The sequence below is a fragment of the Dama dama genome, chromosome 2, assembly GCF_033118175.1.
Source record: "Dama dama isolate Ldn47 chromosome 2, ASM3311817v1, whole genome shotgun sequence".
Taxonomy (NCBI): Eukaryota; Metazoa; Chordata; class Mammalia; order Artiodactyla; family Cervidae; genus Dama; species Dama dama.
The window spans coordinates 19540920-19560867 of NC_083682.1; the positions used below are offsets into that span (position 1 = coordinate 19540920).

At 40.3% G+C, this 19948-nt stretch overlaps 1 pseudogene; it reads right to left on the reverse strand.

The window, feature by feature from the left end:
- Positions 1–1571: 1571 nt before the first annotated feature.
- LOC133067966 (cytosolic iron-sulfur assembly component 2B-like) overlaps positions 1572–19948 on the reverse strand; it is a 66863-nt pseudogene continuing 48486 nt past the window's right edge.

Consider the following 19948-nt stretch of genomic DNA (forward strand, 5'->3'; position numbering starts at 1 on the left):
GAGGGAAAAGATGAGAAATATAGTGAGTTTGCTGGCTATATTTGAAATGTAGTGAGTTTTGTCTTTCAGTAATTGATATGTTAAGTATGCAGGAAATCAGTAAGAATATAGTTGATCTAAGGAGCACTATGAACCAACTTGAGATATTTGACATTTATAGAATTCTCCACATAACAGTTACTAGCTACACATTCTTCTCAAGCTTTCATGGAACATTTACTGATGGTGTGGACCATGTTCTGAACCAGATCATAAAACATATATTAAACTATTTAAAAGAATAGAAATTAGAAAAAGTTATTCTTAGACAATAATGGAATTAAATTGGATATAAATAACAGAAAGTGAAAGTGAAAGTAGCATCTGACTCTTTGTGACCCCATGGACTATACAGTCCATGGAATTCGCCAAGCCAGAATACTGGAGTGGGTAACCTTTCCCTTCTCCAGGGGATCTTCCCAATCCAGGGATCAAACCCAAGTCTCCCACATTGCAGGCAGATTCTTTGCCAGCTGAGCCACAAGGGAAGTCCGAGAATACTGGAGTGGGTAGCCTATCCCTTCTCCAGTGAATCTTTCCGGCCCAGGAATTGAACTGGGGTCTCCTGCATTGCAGGTGGATTCTTTAACAACTGAGCTGTCGGGGAAGCCCCAAATAACAGAAAGGTAACTAGAAAATTTGCAAATATTTAGAAATTAAACAGCATTAAATTTCAAATGGGTCAAAGAATATGTCTCAAGACAAAATTTTAAAAGTTTAATGAAAATGAAAATACAACTTATCAAAATCTTTAGGATGTATCAAAGGCAGGGCATAGAGAAAAACATATAGTATTGAATGTGCACTAGAAAAAATAAATAAGTAAATTAAAAAAAAATCCAAAACAGATAACCCAAACTTCCATCTTATGAAACTAGAGAAGGAGCAAATTAAGACCAAGCAAAGCAAAGATATGATATCAATTAGAGTAAAAAAATCAATGACATTGAAAACAGGAAATCAATAGAGGAAAACAAGGAAACCAAAAGATGGATTCTTTCAAAATATCAATAATATTGATGGACCATTAGTTGGACACAAGTTATTAATACTATAAATTAAAAATGAGATATTACTATTGATCTCCTGGACATTATAGGGATAATAAGGTAATATTATGACAACTTTATGCATATATGACAATTTTATGAATTTGATAACTTCAATCAAATGGACAAATTTCTTGAAAGATACAATCAAAACTCACAGAAGGAAAAGTAAATGATCATAATATGTCTACAGCCACTAAAGAAATTGGATAAGAACTTTTTAAAAATAAAAACACAATTCTTCAAAAAAGAAGAAAGCACTAATGAATTATACCAAGCATTCAAACAGGAAACTACAACTCTCAATAATATCTGCCAGAAAATACAGAAGGTACACTTCCTAACTCATTTTATTTATTTATTTTTTTAAATGAATATAATTTAAGGGTTTATTACAAAATGCAAAATGTTTGTTTCTTATTGTCAGTGATTGAAGAAAACAAGGCCATGAGCCCTGGGTGGGGCTGGGAGCAAAATCCAGGCTCAAGACCGGGCTGATAGACACTGGTTCACAATCTCAGGCAGGTGGGTGTCCTCGAGGGCGGCTGCCACCCGCTCTTTATCCGCAAGCTGCTTGTTCACTGCATGCTCTGAGGCCTGGGTCCCTGGGGTAAGGTGCACATCCATCTTGAAACGCTGGGGAAGGGATCGCAGAAGCTTACCTTTGCTGGACAGGCCAATAAGGGTGGCCATACTGCGGTGTGGAATGGTGGCTGTGAAGGCCACGGCCACTGTGCTCTCGGGGTCGTTCACCTGAACCCGGACTTGCTCTACTGCATTCAATTCTTCTAGCGTCAGGGGATGCTCCGGTCATTGATGGAGCGAATCAAATCGAAGGTCTCGCGCGCGTCGGTGCTGTCTGGAACCTGCTCGTCCTCCTCGCCCGCGGTCACTGGCCGGTCCCCAGAGCGCTCGTAGATGAGGGGGTTAGTGTTCTCCAGGAGACCGCCCCCCATCCCGCCGCCGCCCACCGTCTCGGAACCGCTGCCGCGACCGTAGGCATGCACTTCCCTAACTCATTTTATAAGACTGCTGCTGCTACTGCTGCTAAGTCACTTCAGTCGTGTCCGACTCTGTGTGATCCCATAGACGGCAGCCCACCAGGCTCCCCCGTCCCTGGGATTCTCCAGGCAAGAACACTGGAGTGGGTTGCCATTTCCTAAGGCTCCAATGTGTGAAAGTGAAAAGTGAAAGTGACGTCGCTCAGTCGTGTCCGACTCTTAGCGACCCCATGGACTGCAGCCTACCAGGCTCCTCCATCCATGGGATTTTCCAGGCAAGAGTACTGGAGTGGGGTGCCATTGCCCTCTACTTTATAAGACTAGTACTATCTTAATGCCAAAATGGATGAAGACATTATAAGAAAGGAAGACCACACAGCAATATTACTCATGAATAAAAATGCACAAGTCCTCAACACAATAATAGCAACTTAAGTTTAACAATGTACAAAATAAATAATAGACAATGGCGAGTTGAATTAATTCCAGGGATGCAAGGCTCATTCCCCATTTGAAAATTAATCAATGTCATCCAATATATCAATTAGCTTAAGAAAAAATCATTTTATCACATCAATTGGACACAATTACACTAAGATCAAGATCAAGGCAAAGATGTCCATTGTATTTATATTTATCAATATGCTGGAATTTCTAGCTAGTGCAATTAGACAAGAAAAGGAGACACAAAGATTGGAAAGGAAGAAATAAAACTGACATGATTTGCTATGTAGAAAAATCCAAAGTAGAAACAAAAAGCAACTCCTGGAACTTTTAAACATACCTGCAAAATAAGGTTGCAGAATACAAGTTTAACATATGAACACCAGTTTATTTCCTATATACTCACAATTAGCTACTGAAATTTGAATAAAAACAAAACATTAACATTACAATAAAACTAAAGTCATGAAATACTTAAGCCTATATTTAATACTAGGTCTACATGCAGGAAATTGTAAAACTACAATGAAAAAATCAAAGAAGATCTAAAAAAGTGGAGAGATATTCCATGTTCATGGATTGGAGAGTTTTAGTATTGCTAAGATGTCAATTCTTTCCAACTCTATATTCAATAAAATTCTAATGAAAATCCCAATAATGTATTTTTCAGATATTGGCAACCTGTTTCTAAAATTTATGTGGAAAGGCACAAGACTTAGAATAGCCAACAGATACTGGAGGAGAAGAACAAAGATGAAGGGTTCATATTATCTATTTTCAAGACTTACTATAAAAATACAATACTCAAGATAGCATGGAACTAGAAAAAAATAGGCATGTAGGTTAATGGGATAGAAGAGAGGGCCCCCCCAAAAGCTGACTATGTTAAAAAATATAGTCAATTCATTTTTAACAAAAACCCGAAGGCAATTCAATGAAGAAAGGATAGTCTTTCATCCAGCGGTGCTGGGATAATTGAATATACATTTGCAAAAAAAAAAAAAAAAAGAATCTAGAACAAACTTTACACATTTCCCAGTATTGAACTGAAAATAGATCTTAGACCTAGATGCAAAATGAAAAGCACAAAACTTCTAGAAAACAAACTAACAGGAGAAAATTTAAGTTACCTTAGATCTGGTAGTAAGTTGTTAGATGTAGCATCAAAACTATCACCCATGTAAGAATAAAACGTTGGACTTTATAAAACCCTCTACTCTGAGAAAGACACTATGAAAAAAATGGAAAGAAAGCCACAAACTGGGAGAAAATATTTACAAAACACACATTTGATAAAAAACATTAAAAATATATGAAATAATTTTAAAACACAAAAATAAAAAAAAACTAACAAAGCAATTAAAAAATGGGGAATAGTTTGACAGATACTTCACCAAAGAAAATATACAGATAGAAATTGAGCATATGAAGAGCTTCTTAACATCAGTTGTCCTTAGGGAATTACAAATTAAAACAATGAGATACTAGTTCATACCTAAATAGCTAGAATTTGGGAAAAAACAACAGCAACAGCTAACAATCCTAGTTGGCAAAGATGTGGAGCAACAAGAACTGCCAATCATTGCTGATGAGAATGCAAACTGAACAGATGCTGTGGAGTCCGGCGTGCAATTTCTTCCTGAGATAAACAGTCTTGCCACCAGATGCAGACAATGCACTTCTAGCTTTTCACACAACTGATTTTAAGTCCTGTATGGATGAACTTTGAAAGAAGTGTTAAGGCTAAGTGAAATAAGTCACACAGGGAAAGAGAAAGTAGGATATCACGTATATATGGAACCTAAAAAGCCCAGTTATAAAAACAGAGACCAGAATGGTAGTTAGCAGGGCCTAGGCTGGTGTGAGAGCTGGAAAAGGGGGAGATTAAATCCAGCCTCTGTACCCTGACACTGAATTAAATCTCAGAGACAGTTTTGGGTGAAGTAGAAAAGAATAGCTTTATTGTGTTGCCAGGCAAAGAGGCCCACAACAAGAATTAGCCCTCAAAACTGTGTGTCCAGACCTGGAGGGGGGTGGTGAAGATTTTTTTATAGCAATGGTTCAAAGAGGGTGTGGTCAGTTTGTGGACGTTGTTCTGATTGGTTGGTGGTGAGGTAATCAGAAATCAACATCATCAAGGCTTTGGTTCCAAATGGTCTGCATCCTTGTGGGCAGTATTCTGTTGTTAACCGTTAACTTCTCCTACCTGGTGTGGGTTTCAGTATCTGCAAAACAGCGGGGAGATATTGTTGCTTGTATCACTTGATGGAGAACCAAGACCCTGTCCCGACTGCACTCTTGGTTCTCTTGACTGCTTGTTTTTCCTTTGACGGTAATCCCCTCCCTTCCCTAATTTAACAACTGCTTGAGGGAAGGTCATGGAGGCTGAATGAAGCTTATTTCCTGTAATCAAAGAAATGGGGGACACAGGAAGACTTTTGTGCTCAGGAGCCCCACAGGGTCCGGCTCAGTATCAAGATGGTGGCCAAAGAGTACTAACTTCTTGTTACAGGATGAATAAGTTCCGGAGACTCTAATGTACTGTGTAGTGATTATGTCTAATAATACTGTATTATATACTTGCAAGTTAGCAAGAGAGTAGATCCTAAATGTTTTTACTACAAAAAGAAATGGTGATAATGTGATATGATGCAGGTGTTAGGTAATATTAGGGTGGTGATCATTTTGTAATATATATTGTATCAAATCAACACTTTTACACCTTAAACTTATGCAATATAACATTTTAATTATATCTCAATAAAGCTGAGAAACAGAACTTATATGCACACAAAAAAGCTTGCATATGAATGTTTGTAGCAGCTTTATCTATAATATGCAAGAAATAAAGCAACAATTACATCTTTTGATAGGTAAATGAATAAACAAACTATGGTATATCAACAAAATGAGATATTATTTGCCTTGTTGCAAAACTCCTATATATCCTAGTGCCCCCTGACCCCCTCAGCACCCTCCTCCCCTCACACACACCAGAGCAGTTTTCTCAGGGCTACTTGAGATGCCAATTCCCAGGCTTGAAGTCCTAAAAATTTCCACCAAATAAAATGCAACTCTTCACTTTTTGTTTTTAAAGGGTGAGCCTTAATGTATGTAAATATTTTAGAAATTCATGAAGGAGGTCATGGGATATCAGGATGGAATACAGAATCTGACAGAACAACCTAACTTTATTATGAATACATGGAACACCTTGCTGAAGGAGATGAGGGAAAAGGTGCTGACCTATGTAACTGGGAATGGTGTCTGTAAGATTAAAGTCAACGGAGACTACATAAGTATTCATTCATGTCCAGCTGATAAAGATGTTCCCGCAGGGGTCCAGATGAACAATTCTGATACTGCCATACATCTGCGTTTGAACTGAACAATTAAAATGATAGCAGATGGTAAGAGGCAGGTTACTCACTGATGAAGTGGCAGTTACTTATAAATAAGCAAGGGTAATATTAAGTAATATTAATAACAGGGGAAAGTGAAAGTGTTAGTCGCTCAGTCATGTCCGACTCTTTGCAACCCCATGGACTGTAGCCTGCTGGGCTCCTCTGTTCATGGAATTCTCCAGGCATGGATACTAGGGAGGAGGGGGTTTGCTGTTTCCTCCTCCAGGGAATCTTCCTGACCCAGGGATCAAACCTGTGTCTCCTGCATTCATTGTAGACATATTCTTTACCATCTGAACCACCAGAGAACAATAATAGGGGAACTACCGACAAAAACCACCGTTCCTGGCCAGGCACCGTAGTAGCCACTTACATGAGTTCTCTGTCTTACAGTAGGAGGTCCTGATAAGGGAGGTGGAACTGAGAAGCTACCACCTCCCAGGAAGGGGAAGGTCCAAAGGAGAGAGGAGACTCCAGTCCCTATTTCCTACTAATGTCCCTGAATCCTCCTTCATCTCGATGGACTCTATGTTGGCTGACTGCCACCAGGAAAGATCCTGAGTCAGAATGATTGGCCAAAGACAACCCAGAAACTAACCCCATTATCATAAAACCCAAGACTGCAAGCCACATAGCAGAACAGTCCTTCTGGGTTCCCTTACACTGCTGCTCTCCATCAGAGCCCCCTTTCCTGATCGTCTCTTGCTTTGTCAGTAAGTGTGTCTTCTCTGATAATCCATTTCCAAGTGTTAGACAAGAGACCACTCTCAGACCCTGGAAGGGGTCCCCCTTTCCTGCAACAGTAAGAGGCTAGAATGATCCATGTGGGAATGGACTAGAATTCAAGGCATCACTATGACCACCTCTAGCACAATCTATGCAAACAGTTACAGATATGTGCATATGTAAGAGGGGCTAGTGTGCACACACAGACTCTCTTACTCTGTAAGCGGAGAGGGGCTTGAAGCAACAGTCCCCAATAGCAACCTTTTGTTATCGAGGAGAAGAGATAAAACCAGGTTCAGACTCCGATAGCCTGTCTGCAGTTACCAGGTAACCATTTAATTAGTAAATGAAACCTCTGTTACGTCATGAAGTGGACCTACAGTCATCTGCTGGTGTCACAGAGATTCACTGTTTCCTTCACAGTTGGTAATAATATTTGGAAGTTTGTAAGGAAGGTATTCTAGAGTTTTCTTAAAAGCATCGGTGGAGTCACTACCCTCTTTTGATGTAAACTATCAGCCTCCAGCAGTCTTTATACCATAAACAGGGCAAACATAAAGTTATAACTGCTAAGAAATTAGTGGCAAAACTGTGTGTGCCAAATACAGCTAAAGGCTTCTCATTATTTCATTGAACACATCCACAATACATTGGGGTAATTGCTGTTACTATCTCCATTTCTCTGCTGGAGAAGCTAAGGATAAGTGAAATTTAATAACTTATCCAAGGTTAAACAATAAGTAAATGAAGGAGCTGGGCTATAAGTTGCATAATTTGACTTCTGAGCACACACTCTTAACTAGCAGGGAAATTACTTTGTAAAGGTAAGGCCCTATTAAACCATCCTTGCTCATTGTAGGAAGGGCACTATATCACTGACAGCACCATCTGCCATGGAGGACCCGCATTTAGAAAGAATGGAGACTTTTAAACGACCAACCTAGTCTTTGAGGCGTGAGATTTGATTGCCCATCATTTACAACATAAGTGCTTTAATGGCACGAAATAATTTGAATTGTGTGGGTTCCCCCCCACAACAATTTAGAATATAAAATTCGTGTCTGGGAAGGCAGTGTTGCTAGATGTACAGAAGAAATGTTATCGCTGGATAATGGAAATGAATCAATTGACTCCTATATGTCTCCATAAGCAGATGCAATGTGAATAATAATAAAAGCTTCAGTTTAATAAGTGCCCCTCTGGAGAAGGAAATAGCAATCCACTCCAGTATTCTTGCCTGGGAAATCCCATGGACGGAGGAGCCTGGCGGGCTACAGTCCATGGGATTACAAAGAGTCAGACACGACTAAGCACACATGCACAGACTTCTGTTTGCTAGACATTGTTCTAAGCTTTTGACGTATAGATCTCATTTAATCCTCACAACACACTCAAAAGCAGGTGTCAGTATTACTTACAGAGGAAGAAAAGAGTAAGTTGATTCTCCTAAGATCACACAACTAGAAAAGAGTAGAGTCAGGATGCGTGCATGGGATATGCTAAGTTGCTTCAGTGCTGTCCAACTCTTTGTGACCCCATGGACTGTAGCCCACCAGGTTCCTCTGTCCATGGGATTCTCCAGGCAAGAATAATGGAATGGGTTGCCATGCCTTCCTCCAGGGGGTCTTCCTGACCCAGGGATCGAACCCACGTCTCTTAGATCTCCTGCATTGACAGGAAGGTTCTTTACCACTAGTGCCCCCTGGAAAGCCCAACGTCAGGATATATGACTGCAAAATATGTGCTATTACTAATAATGCTGTGCAGTCTCCATATATGCAGCTCACATCAAATGAGGATTAGAGAATGACAGCTTTCAAGAGGATAGATTTTGGTTTTTCAGAGACATCAGAATTCTGTGTTTGCTTATAGATAACTGTGTTTTGTTTTTTTTTTTCCCATCACCCTAAAGAAAATCTTTGCACTAGGCATTGTCAACTTAAAAAATTAATCACAACCTAAATGTTGAAAGTAATGTTTTATTCGGCAATAAATTTTAGGACTTCAAGTCCAGGAGGCAAAAATCTCTAGTAACTCTGACGGAACTGATCTGAGGAGGCGAGGGGGAAACCATGCTACAAAGAAGTTTTGCAACAAAGGGCAGATAGTTGGGAATATCAAAAGATTACTGTTAATTAAAGAAAACCAGATAGCCCAAGATAAGGAATTTAGTGCATTTCCATGTATGGGAAGATGCCATTGTCTGGGCTCACGGATATGCATCTCAGCTATCTGGGACTAGTATCCTGTGTTTTCTCATCCTGAGTTCCTCAGCGCTCACCTTAAGGAGTGTCTTCAGTCTGGTGGCTGCTAGATGGCAGGTATTCTTTCCTTCCCGAGTTCCCTCAGGGCTTACCAGCTCACCTTCAGTGGTGGCTGCAGAGGGTGGGGTGGCTCACCCTCACTGATGACTGTGGCATCCTTTGTTTACTGATATGGGGGAAGATATTCCATTTCTCAGCATTCTGCTAATGTAGTTAAGAAAAGCTAATTAGATCCTCAGATGGAGTGAGATCATTCATATCCTGTAGAAGTAGAAAATCTATTCCAGAATGTCTGTCTAACTCAGATTTATGTGTGGTAGCGATTCCAGGGTTCAAGATCCAATGCCTTTATGAAGAATTATGTGTGTGTGTTTCATTGCCACAGGAAGTATCCTTGCCCCAGTCACCAGCAGAACGGTGGTGGTTCACTATTTCCTGAAATTAATATAGGGGTCAATGGGTCAGCATCATGATGAACGTGGACAGAGTTCCTGTAGACAGATAATGTGTTGGTGGGGATGTTTTTATTTACAAAAATCTGCTTATGATTCTAGCAAGAAACTGCATCTGCCTGTGCAGTAACCCAGTGGGTTTCTTGAGGCAAAATGATGACTCAAAGAGTGTGTCCCTGTCTTGGCCCCAGGGCAACATGAAGAAAGTCAAGGGAATCTATTTTTGTGCAGTACTTTGCCATGACAGCGGACTCATAGAAGTCTATCAGCCACAAATACATCTCCTTACTGGAAGGACAAAGCTGAGACTCTTAGGTGTTGGGTGACTTGTTAAGCTTATTTATCTAGTACCTGGATGAACAAGTTCTTGAATAAATCTGAATTTTTTCCACTTGAAAACTGAAATCGAGTACTTACTCAAGGATAAGTTTTTGCTCTAAGTTCAGTAAAGTACAAAATGTGGTGGTTTAGTTGTTAAGTTGTGTCCGATTCTTTGCAACTCCATGGACTGTAGCCTGTCAGGCTCCTCTGTCCATGGGATTTTCCAGGCAAGAAGACTGGAGTGGGTTGCCATTTCCTTCACCAGGGGCGCTTCCCCACCGAGAAATTGAACCTGGGTCTCCTGCATTGCAGGGGGATTCTTTACCAACTGAGCCAAAGTACAAAAGAAGTTATTTATTCACACTTCTCACATGGGTTATAAGCATAGTTTACTGAAACTGCAACCTCACTCATACCTATGATTTATCTAGAGTAATAGAAAGGGAATGAGGGGAAATTTCTTCTTTTTAAAAAATTTTATTTATGTGTGTATTTTTGGCTGGGCTGGGTCTTCATTGCTGTGCATGGGCTTTCTCTAGTTGCAGTGAGTAGGCTCTAGGGTGTGCGGGCTTTGGTAGTTGTTGCATATGGGCTCAGTAGTTGTGGCACCTGGGCTTAATTGCTCCACAGCATGTGGGATCTTCCCAGACCAGGGATCAAACCCATGTCCCCTACACTGACAGGTGGATTCTTAACCACTGTGCCACCAGGGAAATCCCTGGGGAAGCTTCTTTACTGATCAGAAGCACTAAACATTTTATAACCATAGTACTTTCTTTATATTGATTCCACCTTTGATTAAGAAATGTTTTGAAACATATTGCCTACACATGTAGACTGTTGTGAGTGAAAATGACAAAGTAAAAATTATCTGTATTTGTTAAAAGATATACAACAGAAAGTGAACAAAGCATTCACCTTTGCAAGCTGCTTGAGACATTGGCAGAGAAGGGCACTATCTAACAATATTAAACATTTTAAAGTCTGTGACTGGTAAAATATCCGGGGAGAAAATTATCTGAAATATTAGGGAAATAGGTATTAAGACAGCAGAGCCCAGAGAACAGAGGAGATGATTGGAATGGCCCCAAAGCAAAATGGAAAGAACAAGACACTTACCCCAATTAAGGATTTAACAACTGAGACTGACCTCGTATATTCATAACGATTATTTCAACTGCTTATCTAATCCCAGTTGGGAAGAAGAAAAAGAGCAAATAATCTCCAAAGTGAAGACTTCCATAGACTGATTCCATCCTGGGATTCCATGAAGAATACCTCTGCCTCCCCAGAGGTCTTCTCCAAACGTTGTACCATCCATGGGAGTGCCGGTCTTCTGAAGCAAGTTTCAGGAAAGATATAGAATGCCTTTTTCCTGTACCTTCTCATGTACTATGTCTGAGGTTTGTCTCCAGGTGAATAAAGGTATGCAGGCACAAGCAATTTTTTTTAAAGCCTGATTCTCAGCATAGTCTGGAGAGGAAAGCAGAAAATCCTGAACAGAGAATGGGAGAGTTCCAGGGCACAGGTGATGTTGTTTTTTGATCTTTGTGTTGAATACACAGGTGTTCACGTTGTAAAATAAACTCATGGAGCTATACATTTGCAGTGGGAAAACACTTTTCTGAATACATATTTCAATAAAATACAAAAAAAAGGAAGAAAAAGAAAGAAAGTCTGGCTGTATTTTGTCAGTCAGGTACATGATATAGTCTTTAGGCAAAAATTTCTAAGATGAAACCTTTGAATTAAGACTTTTGGTTTCAGACCCAGCATAGGCACTTGAAATGCCTGCAGCTGTATGCCTAGGTTCATTTCCCTCAGCAGTCTGAGGTTTGTGAACAATGTTGTCTAGCCTAGCTCTCTTTTCCCTAAGGTTGTTTTATTTCAGAGAAGGAGAAAGTTGCCTAAAGATTTAGCCATGTTGGGCAGCTTAAAATCACATCCAACAAGCTCTTCTTCCTTCTCTGTTCACTCAAGTGACTTATGATTAGAGGATAGAATTACCTTAGTTAAAGTTAATACTAACTTCATAAGTTATAGATGTAATAGAAAAACATATTTTTCTTAAAAATACCATATTTGTTTTCTATAAATAAACTTTGCATGTCCGGCTGCAGGAAGAAAGTGTGCTGATTAGTCAGGACCAGCTTGAAAGATAATCTGTCAAAATAGGCTTTGCAGGTGGCCTGCTCTAGAAAATAATAAAATAACACTTACCCCTACTAACTAAGTTCCAGAAAAATATCTATTTCTGCTTTTTCGACTATGCCAAAGCCATTGACTGTGTGGATCACAATAAACTGTGGAAAGTTCTGAAAGAGATGGGAATACCAGACCACCTGACCTGCCTCTTGAGAAACCTGTATGCAGGTCAGGAAGCAACAGTTAGAACTGGACATGGAACAACAGACTGGTTCCAAATAGGAAAAGGAGTACGTCAAGGCGGTATATTGTCACCCCACTTATTTAACTTATATGCAGAGTACATCATGAGAAGCTGGGCTGGAAGAAGCACAAGCTGGAATCAAGATTGCCGGGAGAAATATCAATAACCTCAGATATGCAGATGACACCACCCTTATGGCAGAAAGCAAAGAACTAAAGAGCTTCTTGATGAGAGTGAAAGAGGAGAGTGAAAAAGTTGGCTTAAAGCTCAACATTCAGAAAACTAAGATCATGGCATCTGGTTCCATCACTTTATGGCAAATAGATGGGGAAACAGTGGAAATAGTGGCTGACTTTATTGTTTTGGGCTCCAAAATCAGTGCAGGTGGTGATTGCAGCCATGAAATTAAAAGATGCTTACTCCTTGGAAGAAAAGCTATGACCAACCTAGATAGCATATTAAAAAGCAGAGACATTACTTTTCCAACAAAAGTCCATCTAGTCAAGGCTATGGTTTTTCCAGTAGTCATGTATGGATGTGAGAGTTGGACTCTAAAGAAAGCTGAGCGCTGAAGAATTGATGCTTTTGAACTGTGATGTTGGAGAAGACTCTTGAGAGTCCCTTGGACTGCAAGAATATCCAACCAGTCCATCCTAAAGGAGATCAGTCCTGGGTGTTCATTGGAAGGACTGATGTTGAAGCTAAAACTCCAATATTTTGGCCACCTGATGGGAAGAGCTGACTCATTTGAAAAGACCCTGATGCTGGGAAAGATTGAAGGCAGGAGGAGAAGGGGATGACAGAGGATGAGATGGTTGGATGGCATCACCGACTCAATGGGCATGGGTTTGGGTAAACTCCAGGAGTTGGTGATGGACCAGGAGACCTGGCGTGCTGTGGTTCATGGGGTCACAGAGTTGGACACGACTGAGTGACTGAACTGAACTACTAACTAAACTGTACTTATTAAGTGCACAGATTCACACACACTTCTATCCCTAAAGCTGTTTGAAAACTGTTGAAAGTTTTATCATCAAGCCAATTAGGAAATGCAGAAGTTAACACATCTTATTTTCCAAACTGCACTTATATAATCAATGATTCTTCTACTATAAAGCAGAGTCAAATGCAATCTGGCTGCTTTCTACATTGTAGGAGAAAATAAATGAAAATAAGAAATTTAGAAGTTGAGGGAAAAGAGAAAATTAAGTCAAAGCAAGCCACCTTTTAACAGATTGTACTGCGTATACCCAGTTACACATTTGGAATATACCAGAGCAGGATAGGATCTCAATGTTAGAGTATATTTGGGCTTTCCAGGTGGTTCAGTGGTTAAGAGTGCACCTCCCAAGCAGGAGACACAGGTTTGATTCCTGGGTTGGTGAGATCCCCTGGAGAAAGGAATATCAACCCTCTGGAGTATTCTTGCCTGGGAAATTCCATGCACAGAGGAGCTTGGGGAACTACAGTCCATGGAGTCGCAAAGAGTCGGACACGACTTAGTGACTAAACCACACAGCACAGCATTAGAGTGCATTGGATTTGAGGTGATGCCTTAGTCCATTGGGGCTGCTATAAAGCAATACCATAGACTAGGTGGCTCAAACAACCACTGTACATTTCTCAGTTCTGGAAGCTAAGGAGTCTAAGATCCAGGCTCTGGCAGATTGGTGTCAAGTGAGGGTCTGATTCCATCTTACAGAGAGAAGGCTCTCTTCTCACTGTGTCCTCACATGGTGGAAGGGGCAAGGAAGCTCTCTGGGGTCTCTTTTATGAGAGTACTGATCCCATTCTTGAGTCTGTGTGTACTTGCTCAGTCATTCAGTTTGGGACCTCTTGGACTGTAGCCCGCCAGGCTCCTCTGGGATTTCCCAGGCAAGACTACTGGAGTAGATTGCCATTTCCTAGTCCAGTGGTTCTTCCTGACCTAGGGCTCTAACCCACATCTCCTGAATTGGTAGGGAGATTCTTTACCACTGTGCCACCTGGGAAGCCCCCCCGCCATGTATGAGTGCTCCACCCTTATGAACTAATCACCTCCCAAAGTCTCCACTTCAAAGACCATCATGTTGGAGTTTAGGTTTGAAGATACAAGTCTGAAAGGGGGGCTCAAAGGAAGGAGTCTATGGCAGGTGGTAAGACAGGAAGAGGACCAGAGATGGCTTTGCTGCCAGGTAAGGGTTCACACATACTCCACTAGTGTGTGTGTGTGTGTGTGTGTGTGTGTGTGTGTGTGTGTGCACGCGCATGCATGCCACCCAGCTCTGACTTTTGCAAAAGAAGCAGAACAGTTTCAGCAGCAGACCTTAAGGCTCAGGCCCCTGAACGTGTCCCAAGTTCACCTGCTTGCCCATTGGGCAGGGCATGTTGATGGCAGTCTAGTGGCACTTCCTACCACACATCTCAGACAACTTGATTAGTATGAACCAGGAGAAGAAAAGGCATTGGATCCAAGGATAGTCAAGGAGTCAAAGACTGAGAAACTTTCACCTCATATAACAAGGGTACAAACTCTAGTCCCATTATGACCTAGTGCTAAAAAAGATAGCAAACCACTCTGAGCCTCATTCTCCCATCTGTACAAGCTTCCTCAGAAGTCTGTTAAGGTGCGCAAGATGTAATAATGTAAGGTAGCATCTAGCATCCCACCTTGGATATAAGAACTCAGGACATGGCAGCTATTATAGTCAAGAAACAAAGGGTCAGACATTCCCTGGGGTTATAGCCAACAGCCCCTCCAGATGGTGACCCCGTTAAGTGGGCTCTAGACACTCAAATGGCACCCCACTCCAGTACTCTTGCCTGGAGAATCCCATGAATGGAGGAGCCTGGTGGGCTGCAGTCCATGGGGTCGCAAAGAGTTGGACACGACTGAGTGACTTCACTTTCACTTTTCACTTTCATGCATTGGAGAAGGAAATGGCAACCCACTCCAGTACTCTTGCCTGGAGAATCCCAGGGATGGGGGAACCTGGTGGGCTGCCGTCTGTGGGGTCACACAGAGTCGGACACGACTGAAGCGACTTAGCAGCAGCAGCAGCAGCAGACACTTAAACTGTAGCTTTGACTGCCAGGTTTCATTTAGCTTTTCAGAAATGAGCATAAAAGACTCTGCCCACTCTTTCACCCTCTTCACCTGAATAAGCCATGCTCACCAGCTGTCCTCTCTCTAAGTGCATAGCACTTCCTTTCATCAGCCAAATGTTGCCATTCCTTTTTGGGTGATCTTTCCCTTCCTAAGCCTCTCTCTTCAAGCAGTAGCATTCCATTTACCTGGGCTAAAGATGCAGAGAAGGTTCTTTTATGGTGAAAATAAATTAAACCATATATACATATTATTAATATTAACCATGTACATGATGCACACTAGGCTGAGATGGTCATGGGTTGCATGACGTCACCTCCGCAAAAATACACGTATATGTAAGGTCCTAACCTCTAATTAATACCTTCAGTTCAGTTCAGTTGCTCATTCATGTCTGACTCTTGGTGACCCCATGGACTGTAGCCCACCAGGCTTCCCTGTCCATCACCAACTCCTGGACCTGGTTCAAACTCATGTCCATCGAGTCCGCGATGCCATCCAACCACCTCATCCTCTGTCATCCCCTTCCCTTCCCACCTTCAATCTTTCCCAGCATCAGGGTCTTTTCCAGTGATTCAGTTCTTTGCATCAGGTGGCCAAAGTTTTGGAGTTTCAGCTTCAGCATCAGTCCTTCCAGTGAGTATTCAGGACTGATTTCCTTTAGGATTGACTGGTTTGCTTTCCTTGCAGTTCAAGGAGTCTAATACCATAGAAGTGACCTTGCTTGGAAACAGGGCCTTTACAGAATGTATCAAGTTCATATGAGGTCATTAGGATGGGTCCTAATCAAATATGACTGGTATCCTTATAAAAAAGGGAAACTTTGGACACAGATAAATATGCATGCAATGATATTGTAAAGTGAAGATGAAGGCAGAAATCAGAGAGATGCATCACCCAGCAAAGGAAAACCAGTGATTGCTAGCAAATCACCAGAAACTAAGACAGGGGCATGGAAAAGATTCTCGCTCACAGTCCTTGGGAGGACCAGCACTTGACCACACTGGATCTCAGGCGTCTAGCCTGTGGAACTGTGAGGTGATAAATTTCTAGAGTCAGTTAAGCCATCCTGTTTAGTGCCCTGTGACAGAAAATTTAAGAAAGAAATACACATTTAAATATGAAAACTACTATTTCTCACTTAATTTGGGAATTTTTAGGTACTATGTTTTCAAGTAACTTTCTACCTCTTTCCCTTCTCTTTCTGGGACTTCCACTGTGTCTGTGTCATTACTTCATGATGTTCAAGAGGGCTCTGAGTATGTTTCTTTTTGTTCATTAATTTTTCTTTTTGGTACTCAGACTGAATAGTTTTTATTAATGTATCTTTGTATTTGCTCACTCTTTGTTTTTCTGGCTAAAATCTGCTGTTGTACCCTTCTAGTTATTTTATTTTTTGTAATTTTCAACTCTAGAAACTCTATAGTTTACTTCTGTAATTTTCAACTCTAGTGGATTCTTTGCTATTAGTGCCACCTGGGAAGGTCATGAGACATCACTCACATGCTTTAATTCTTTTAATTATTTGAACATGTAATAGTTGGCCCAAAGTTTTCATCTACTAAGTACAAAATCTGCTCCACCTCCTTGGGTATGTTATATGTTGACTGCATTTTTTCTTGTTTATATAGCACATTTTCCTGTTTTTCTGAATATCTTCTAATTTTTTAATTAAAAATTTGAGATCTTAGACAATATATTGAAACAACTCTCAATTCAGAACTCTCCAACTTCAGAGTTTCTATTTGCCAACTTTTTAAATTGTCATATTTTTTTACTGCTACTAATTTGTTTAGCACTTTCTTGGGCTAATTCTGTAGATTTTATGTTCCCCTTAGTGTCTGTCACTGAGTTCTCTGCTAGCTTTTTTTCTTCTTTCATTTCTTGTTTTTATTTTTCAAGCTGGCCTCCTATGAGTCATACATTGCTCAGTAAAATTTGGTGACTAAATAATCAGTGTTCATAAGATTTCCCTAAAAGGGAAATATCTTCTGCCTTTTGTCCAAGAGAATCTACATAAAAAGGCACAGCTTCAAACTTCAGACAGAAGTTTGCTTTCATTTAGTCTTAGCTTTCATTTTTTTCTTGCATGGTCCCTCAAAGTAAGCTGGACATGAATGACTATTGTTTTTTCTTTCCCCAGGGCTTTCCTGAGCGTAACACAGTCTGGGGCAGACTTTTAGATCCCCAAGAATTTGTCATAGCTTTTAAAATACCCCTATGTTTGCCTGGTTCTACAGGACTTCCTTTAAATTCCCCGACTGAGTCTTGTTTGCCCCAACAAAAGGGTGACTACCTCAGATAGTTTAAATGCCGCCAGTTATTTTCCACTGCTTCACTGATGCCCTGGGGTAAGCCCCCCTTACCCCACCCAAGCTCTGAATCAAATAAAATAGCTGACATACTCTGATTTTTGAGGGAGCTCCAAGTTGGGACAACAAACTGATGGTGCTCTAGGGGATTTTGCTTTTAATAGAGATCAAAAAAAAAAAAAAAATTCACATTTCTCTATCTTTTATGGTGCTACTAGATTTTGGTTTCTACACCACTAAACTGGAGAAAGAAGGAAATGGGAATAGCTCCAAATTAAAACTTCACAGGCACTTCCTCGGTGGTCCAGTGGCTAAGACTCCATACTCCCAAAGCAGGGGACCTCGGTTTGATGCCTGGTCAAGGAACTAAGATCCCACATGATGCAAATGAGAGTTCTCATGCCGCAGCTAAAGATCTCATAGGAAGATTGATGATCCTGCATCCTGCAACTAAGACTCATCCCAGTCAAATAAATAAAACGACACTTCACAGGTCCCACTGCTTTATCAGAGCTTGGCAGTTTATCTTGGGTGGTTTTCAGTTCTTTCAGTGGCTTTGGATATTGGCCAGAGTTCTGAAATGATCCATTTTGGTTGTTTAGCCTTGACTGTCTTGTTTCAGGGAGAAAACAGCTTCACCAAATCCCTCACCACTCCAGAAACTGATCTTGGTATCTCTTTTACATCTACATAGTAAAGAATTCAGTACCTCAGTGAGTGGAAGTTCAGTCCACCCTGAAAAAAGTAAAAGTCAGAAAATAAAAAATAAAGAAAACAAAAGTCTTCATGAATTGCACATATACAAGAAAAGTTGTCTGACTGAGTAGCTAACCATCTTTAGTACTGCGGTTGTCAGTTTCTTGAGGGTATGAGATGGGGATGGGAGGGAGAGTCAAAAGGGAGGGGATATATGTACACATAGAGCTGATTCACTTTGTTGTACGGAAGAAGCTAACACAGCATTGTAAAGCAATTGTACTCGAATAAAAAAAATTAAATGGCAAATCAAAAATTTTTTTAAGTCAAAGTTCACAAAAAATGATGTGAAAGGTAAACCAAAACTGAACTATCATTTTTCACTTATTCTAGTGATAAAGGCTTTTAAGTTAAAATGTCTTTAAAACAAGAATTGAAGATACCTCTATGGAGCTTTTATAATATAATTGGTTTAATTAGGTTTTCAAAATGTGAAACATTCTATGAGGCCTGAAAGAACCATTATTTCAATCAAGGGTATGCCCGTCAATTTGCATGCCTGAGTATAAAACATTCTCAGATAATCTGTTCTAAAACAACACTTTAAGCTGCTATATAAAATTTATATTTAGTACTTTTCCTGAAGAGTTATGATTTATGTAAGAAGATATAATCTTTCTTAGAAAGTAGTATCTGAAAACCCTTACATAAGAGAGAACTTATAAATGTAGAAAATTACAAGTTTTTTTTTTTCAGTATGTTGCTTAGAAAAGTATTGCATTGAATTTATAATTTTCCTCTCAAAGCATTAATTTTCTCATCTGTTTAACAGAATTGACAAACTGTATATGACAGATTCTTTGATTAAATATTACAATGTATGTCAAATACCTCCTAGATATTCATTATTTTTTAAAACTTATTTGGGTCTTAGTTGCAGCATGTGGGATATAGTTTCCTGACCAGGAATTGAACCCAGGGTCCCTGCACTGGGAGTGCAGAATCCTAGTGACTGGATCACCAGGGAAGTCTTCCAGTTATTTATTTTAACACTTGTTGTAAGGTATCTTTACTATTACCCATTGGGTAACTGCATATGTTAGCTCTAACTCTCTTTTAAAGAGTTACTGTGCCAAAAGACTGGAATTTTGCAGCCAAACACAATTAAGTTTGATCAAAGAAAACCCCCCTAATATTTCAAGCCAGGTAGGGCAAAAGTAACCATTTTGAAACATGCCCAAATCATACTGGAGGAAAAGACTAATGACTCTGCCAAAGACTTACTTGACCTGGTAAAAATGCAGTTGGACAACTGCCTTTATACTTTCCGTCTCACAAAAGGAGAGGAGAAAAGAAGAAGGAAAAAAAAAAAAAAACACCCAAGAAAAGCTTCCGCAGCTCTCAGTGCAGGGAACTAGACTTAATTAAACAATTGAGATTCAATCATAAAAGCATAGATTACTTCCCTTCCCCAACACTTCACCAACACATAAACAGGGCCCCAGTATATAAGATAAAATTATAACTAAGAGAGATGCAAGACATAACTCTATTTAAAGAGGTATTGCTATTGTTTCAGTTCAGTTCAGTCGCTCAGTTGTGTCTGACTCTATGTGACCCCATGGACTGCAGCACGCCAGGCTTCATTGTCCATCACCAACTCCCAGAGCTTACTCAAACTCATGTCCATCACTTTGGTGATGCCAACCAACCATCTCATCCTCTGTCATCCCCTTCTCCTCCTGCCTTCAATCTTTCCCAGCACC